Source organism: Gavialis gangeticus, unplaced genomic scaffold, assembly GCF_001723915.1.
Source record: "Gavialis gangeticus isolate Ggan-Ray unplaced genomic scaffold, GavGan_comp1, whole genome shotgun sequence".
NCBI classification, from domain to species: domain Eukaryota; kingdom Metazoa; phylum Chordata; order Crocodylia; family Gavialidae; genus Gavialis; species Gavialis gangeticus.
Genome location: NW_017729029.1, coordinates 9,908,294 through 9,915,415, shown reverse-complemented (window position 1 = coordinate 9,915,415; position 7,122 = coordinate 9,908,294). Strand labels below are relative to the sequence as shown.

General features: G+C 45.2%; 1 protein-coding gene across 3 annotated transcripts in view; it reads left to right on the top strand.

Moving 5' to 3' along the window:
- DRP2 (dystrophin related protein 2) overlaps positions 1 to 7,122 on the top strand; it is a 68,349-nt gene that overhangs the window by 3,491 nt on the left and 57,736 nt on the right. For 2 of the 3 annotated variants that reach the window (XM_019521204.1, XM_019521202.1), the window contains exon 1: positions 3,741 to 4,058. The exons of the other annotated variant lie outside the window; for it this stretch is intronic. The gene's annotated coding sequence lies outside the window, so the exon portion shown is untranslated. Of the gene's footprint in view, positions 1 to 3,740; positions 4,059 to 7,122 lie in introns of those variants that run through there. 3 annotated transcript variants of the gene reach the window in all.

The following is a 7,122-nucleotide window of genomic DNA, read 5'->3' as shown; positions in this document are numbered from 1 at the left end:
CCCCCCCCCCCCCCAACAATACATTGTTTCTTTATACATTCATGAAACTAAAGGGTTGGTAAGATGGAAAATAAGACTGTGTAGAGCAGTGGTCAGCAACCTGTAAAGACTGCAGGCCAGACTGACAAGGTAAAAAAGGTAGTGGGGGCTAGGACCCCACCACCACAACTGCTTTTCTGTACAGCAACCAGGGAAAAGGCCCTGCAGCTCCCACGGTAGCAACAGATAACAACTACTACCAAAGCCCCCTGCCCTTAAATGCCACCAAAGGCCCATGTTTGTAGGCTGGATAAAATGGCTCTGTGGGCTGGGTCCAGCACACAGGCTGTAGGTTACTGACCCCTGGTGTACAAGTTGACAGTGTTGGTCTGAAGACTGTATGATTTTCCAAACTACCCAATATTGTTTAATAAATTCCATAACAACAGTAGAAATGTTTACAGGAAGCTATTGGAAGGGTAGCTAAAGCAGGGAGGCCTGTATGCACCTACTTTACTGATTATTTTGTTCATTCTGTGAGGGAACTGTGCTATAAGCCCCTATGGTCAAAGTGTTACTTGCTGCTTCATGTATAAATTTCTCCCTGTGTGTAGGTGGCACAGGTCACATGCTGTTTATTTTGAAACAATTCTCCCCTTTTCTAGCTAGTTACATTCATAGCTTCCCCTCCCTGCCTGCTGAATTGGTGCACATCACAAGGACATGCAAAGAGTGGATCATGGCTGTGCTCTGAGTCCCAGCCCTACTCTGTCATCACCCTGCGGTCCCAGTCACAGCGCCAGCCCTATCCACCTGTCCTCCTTCTTACATGCTGCTCCTTGCCTGTGGCCACATCCCTCTGCCCAGCCAAGCACACCCTGCTTGTGTGGCTCCCAGGCCGGTCTCTGGTGACCTTGCCCACTCCATCTGGCACTCCCGGCAGGGGGTGCAAGCCAGATGGGCTAGGGTGCCTGGGCAGCAGCGCCAGGTCCGGCAGTGGCGGCGGAGATGGAAGGAACTGCTGGTATGGGGGCTGCCAGGAAGCATATTCAGCTGCGCAGTGAGGCTGGGGCAGCACGGCACTTGGGGGCAGTGGGACCAGCTGCCCCCATCATGGCTGTACCTAGGTCGGACAGAGCCAAGGGACCCACTGTGGGCCGGATAAAATCCCTTGGAAGGCTGGATCTGGTCAGCCAGCCATATTTTGCCTACCTCTGTTCTAGGCAGCTACCAGGATAAACCACAAGTAGTGTTGTAGTAGGTAACTGAATATGCTAATAAGCTTAAGGTAGAATTTGAAATTAACCCATAGGAAGTGCCACCCCAAAATAACTAGGTTCTAAAATGCTCAGTCATAAAAAAGGGGATGTTCCCCACTATAAATATGCACAAAATGATGTGGGTATTACTTGGAGGATTAAGCCAAAAGGGATCTCATGAGGTTCAACAAGGACAAGTGCAAAGTCCTGTACTTAGGATGGAACAATCCCATACACCAGTACAGGCTGGGGGCTGACTTAGTGGGCAGCAGGTCTGCAGAAAAGGACCTGGGGGTTACAGTGGACAAGCTGAATATGAGCCAACAGTGTGCCCTAGTTGCCAAAGTTAATGGTATGCTGGGCTGCATTGGTAGGTGTGTTGCCAGTAGGTCAAGGGAAGTGGTTATTCCCCTCTATTTAGCACTGGTGAGGCCACATCTGGACTACTGTGTTCAGTTTTGGGTCCTCACTACAGAAAAGGTGTGGACAAATTGGAGAGGGTCCAGTAAAAGGCAACAAAAGTGGTGAGGGACATGACTTCTGAGGACATTCTGAGGCAACTGGGCTTATTTAGCCTAGACAAGACAAGACAAGATGGAGAGGGGATTTAATAGCAGTCTTCAACTACCTGAAGAGGGATTTGAAAGAGGATGGAGCTAGGCTGTTCTCAGTGGTGGCAGATGATAGAACAAGGAGCAACAGTCTCTAGTTGCAGAAGGGAAGTTTAGGTTAGATATTAGCAAGAATTTTCTCACCAGGAGGGTAGTAAAGCACTGGAACAGGTTACCCAGAGAGGCTGTGGAATCTCCATCCTTGGAAATTTTTAAGACCCAGCTAGCCTTGGCTGGGATGATCTAATTGGGGATGGTCCTGCTTTAAGCAGGGACAGGCGGGAACTAGATGTTCCCCCCCAAGGTCCCTTCCAACCATAATTTTCTATGCTTCTATAATTCTGTAACACCCTATAAATTATGCTTTCCATTACAGGGCTATCTGGGAAGAAAAGAACTTCAGAATGGTGACACTCTTACCTCCCTTGCTTTGGGTCCCTTTCGCAGAAGGGTGCGAGTAATGTGAGCACTGGTCATTTTGTATTGCTGTCCTCTCCTTTAATCACACTTGTATTGATTCACTTAGGTTTGGAAGTAAAACCATCTTGTGTGCACATATTGGGGGGGTCTCAATCCAAAAATAATGCTTACTGCAGCTGCCAAAAAGTGATTCCATCAGGTAACCATATACTAAATAGCTCTGACATTAACAGTCCAGATTACAGATTATAGGCTGGATCTACCACAAGAAGCCCAGATTTGGTGTAATTTGTCAGCAGCATCTTCCATTTCTACAGGTGAGGGATGTCTCAGTTGGGAATAGACAGTATTTCACTGTGGAATCATGAATAGCCAAAGTTCTGCTCATTCTGACAGATCTGGCCATTTATTAGGGAAGCAGGCCTTCATTTTCAGTTGCAGTGAAATTTTCCCAATCGTGATGAATATCATAAGAAGGGTGGCCTTTGTAAGCAGAAGGAGCTGTAAAGGCAATACTATTTCTAGAGGCCCATGACTTAATACCTAGAAAACTTAACATGCTAGGCCTGAATAGGCTCTTGGAAGGCAGAGGAGAGCTAGGGCTATTTAAACTTTGTTCCTTAGGGGGCACTGGGTTGCTATTTTCAGAGCATTAATTATTTTAGGGAGAGACGGAAAGAGTCTTGTGGATCAACTAGAGCCCACTGCAGTCTAGCTGTGACCTCAGCTTGGCACAGGTTGCAAATGTATAGTGCTTTGTTTTCCCTAATCCTAATTAGAGAACAGTAGTTTTGGCACCAGGGTATTTTATCAGACCCTCAAGTGGAAGGTATTAGAGAAGTGCAAAATGTAACTGCAACTTTGACATATGGACTAAAATCCAAACCCCTCTGTCTTCCTTTGGGTTCACAGCCAATTCAGCAGCTTGAGCCCTGTCTCCAGTGGGCTGAATTTAAACATCACTGAACTTGGCAAAGTTCAGATCAGGATTTTATACCCACATTTGGGGAGAGTTGGCTCCCAATTCTGGCTCTAGCTATTTTTCTTTTGCAAAAACAAAAATGTGTTTTAAAATAAGTGATTTTTTTTTGTTTGGCCTTTAACCATAGCTACATATTTATTTAAGTCTTTACTTCCTGTATTACAAGTAAAATAAACATCCCAAATATCCCAATCCTCCTGCTGCTTAAATGAAAAATCATGTAGCAATTTCCAGGGTTAAAAATAAATTTGCACCCTAACATGAGAACCCCCCCACACCTCCTGACTGCCTCAGAAATGTTGTCAAAAGACATCACCAGGCAGTCAAGAGATTGTGAGAATCCAGCAGCCTGTATCAGGTCTCCAGAGGTCAGGCTTTCATGCCTTTGTGTGTATTTGTATTTCTGTCTCCTTCTCTGTCTCCATGTGTGTTTTGTCTCCTCCTTCTCCTGTGTACATCTCTTCGTCTGCATCTCCCGTTTTATTCTTTCTTCCCTCCCTGGGATTAATTTCCAAGAGGTCCAGGCACTTTGCAGAACTGTCCTTGTTCCTCTTGCATTTGCCAAATCAAGGGTATATCTGCCTAAGGCTGGAGAGATGCTGTTACTCCTGGTGATATGATTGCATAGCAACACAGCCGCACGGGGTGCTGGAGGAGGAGAGACAGTGAGAGCGTGCACACAGCAGCTCTGAGCCTCAGCATGCATCCCTGTCACAGGGACTTCTTTGCTGATTCACAGAGGCAGCCCCAATCCTTACCTCTGAAGCCCAGCTGCTGCTTGCGTTTCAGACCTGGAGGAATCAGAAGGTAGGCCACATTATAAACTGCTTCCCAACCAGATCCTGACTCTGCAGGGAAAGGCAAAAATAGCAAGGCAGGGCTAGCCTCTGATATGTGCTGTGGGAGTGTGTGTTTGTGTGTCTGTTCATGGTAAAACCGTTCATATAGTCCATATATGTGGATGTGGGGAAACCTGCATTGAAAAGAAGAGAGGGGAAAGGATGTGGGCAGAGAAGGGGAATGAGCCAAGACTTTGATTCTAGAGGGAATGGTAGGTGGATACCTATTCATGAGACAAGCAGTGGTACCAAACATCACAGTTGAACCAAAGATGGTGATTTTTGTTTTTTAATTAGAGGCTTATTTACCCAGATAGACATGCTCTAGTGAGATGAAGGGCTGCTTGGAGCAAGGTATGGTGACCTTCTAGCCTTCTCCTTACAATTTTGGCCCGGAGGGCAAAGCAGAGTCTAAAGTATGTCTCAAGTAATAAGCTGAGATCAGACTAAAAGCAAGATACCATAGCCCCAGCTCTGGCCTTTCATTCACTTCCTTGTTCAGTCTACAATGTTTCCATTTTTCCATTCTCTCCCCTCCCCCAAACCTTTTACTTGATTTCTCCTCCATTGAGACCCATAATACAATTAGTACCCTTCTGCTCATGGAGGACTAGCCAAGATTATTTCCAGAACCCATCACCTCTGCTTCAGAAGCATGTGGAGAAAGACCTAGGATACTTTTTTCCAAAGCTGAGACCTTTGGCTTGACTTCCTTCACTGACATGGCAGCCTAGGCAAATAAAGAGCAAGACTGGGGGCTGTCTGGCACTTTGTAAATATCACTAGTGTCTCAAATGAGTCACTATTTCTAATATCTCCCAAAGCAGCTTTCTCTTGTTCCCATGGCTGGGCAACCATGTAGCTCTGGCAGTGGGTTTACTAATGCAGGGTATTGCTCTGGCCTCTTTGTCAAGAAGCATGCTCAGTGGTGCCAGAAAGGGGTAAACTCGTTGATTTGCCCTTAGGTTTTTCCGTGTTGTGTTTGCTGTCTAGGAAGGCAATGCTCAGCGCCTTGCTTGTGTTTCTTAAATCACATCAGGTCTTTAGACTTCCATGTTCCCCTAGACAAGACAGAGGCCTTCACTTTGTGCTTTCCTTTGCTTGTTCTGTCTCCTGAGCTGCCAGAGTTTGTTCTCTGGGGAATCTTTAGAATAAAATATCTGTATTGCCTGGAAGGTGAGGGTTTACCTTTCCCTATGTGCAGAGGATGGGGCTTGGGGTCCTTGCTAGTTTCCAGTGCTCATATGCAGTGCCATGAGGATTTCCATTCCCTGGCAGACTTGTTGCATGTGTATGTCTTTTATCTCCTGGGGTTCCCATTTTGCATGGGTGCATGTTGACTCTAACAGTTCCCAGTGGTGCATATTCCCATTTCTGGTGGTTTGTGCCAACACCCTCAGGACCCTGGAGATAGCAAGCATGTGACTGGTCCAATAGGAAATTGCCGAGTGCCCTAGAGCGCACATAATATTGAAATGTTCCTTTTCTAGTGACGTGTACATTGATGCTTCAAGGCATTGCTCACCATAATATAACGCTGTGTCCAGGTTTTCTTTGTTAATCAAAAGTGAGAGTAGGGCCTCCTTTCTCCAGGTTGCTGTCTGGAGCATATAAACCAGCTATACTGAATGCTGCATAAAATAGATCTGACTGACCATGAATGCTGATCAATTCAAACACCTCTTTAAAAATAGATTAACATGATCAAGGGGTTAAATAACTAAGTTAAAATAGAATGGAAGGCTTAAGTTTAAAAAAAATGCCCAGCAGATATTTTGAAGGATGCATGCAAGGCCCCTTTCAGGATGGGTGCCAGTGATAAAAGCACAAAAGCAGACTTGTAAATCATGTGTAATGAGACATGCAGAGCAGAAGAAATCCACTTTTCAAACAGCTTTATTTCCATGGGTATATAAACACCAAGATGAGTGCTGATGAGTTGAATGAAAACTGATCAGTCCCCTTACCTTTACTATGTCCTTTAATACAAGAACAAGGTAACATTTATACTTCCTAGGGAAAGAAAAGACAATATTACTTTGTGCAGCAGATAGTCTGCCTACAAAATTAATTGCTTTCCAAGGTCAGGAAATTGAATGCTGTTACTAGATATTTAAAAGGGCTGAGCGGTTTGGGGCCAGTCTACTCAGTGCCCAAAACCATATGTTATACTTACATTGAGAATGAAATATTAAGTGTGCAGGAGGCCAGAACGTAGAAAAATCATCATTTGACTATGTTGCGTGGTTAGTGTGTTCCAGTGGTTTTCGAACTGTGTTCCCTGGGACCCTGGGTTCCACAAAAAGATAGGAGGTAATGGTAGATTGGACCAGAAGGCAGTGTGTCACCATTGAAGGGCAAGGCTCCCGGCTCTGGGTTGGCTTGTGCAGCCCGCAGAGCCAGACGTCGGAGTTCCGTGGTAGAAGAGGTGATACGAAAGAGTTCCATGACTTTAGGAAGTTTGGAAACCACAAGTGATTAGAAAACACCAGTAGAGCATGGAACACAGAAGATGGATTTTCCATAGTGCAGGAAGACACATGTCCTGCCTTAAAGAACAGGGACCAAAGAGCTTACATTATCAAAAATAGGACAAAGAGAAGACTGGGGATAGCAGTTAATTTATATAGCAAGAGGAAGGAGGTTCTTGAGGTAACAAGTGCATTCTAGAGATCTTGCTTCAGTTCCTGACTCTGCTCCAAACTTCTAGCTTAACCTTGGACAAGTCACTTTTGTCTGTGCCTCTGTCCTCATCTGTATAATGGGGATAATACATTCTCCTTCCACCCTTATGCCTGTTGGCTGCGTTGGTTGTGAGGTCTTTGGGCTAGACCTATCTTCATGTTTAGATTAGGAACTATTTTTATTGCAGTAATATCTAGATGGCCCAGCTGTGATCATGGTCCCTTGCAAGGGGCCATGATCACAGCTGGGCCTTCTAGGTGCTTCTGCAATAAAAATAATTCCTAATCTAAAAAATAGGGTAAGAAGAGATAAGTGGGGTTTAAGGAGAAAGTAGTGTGGAAGATGTG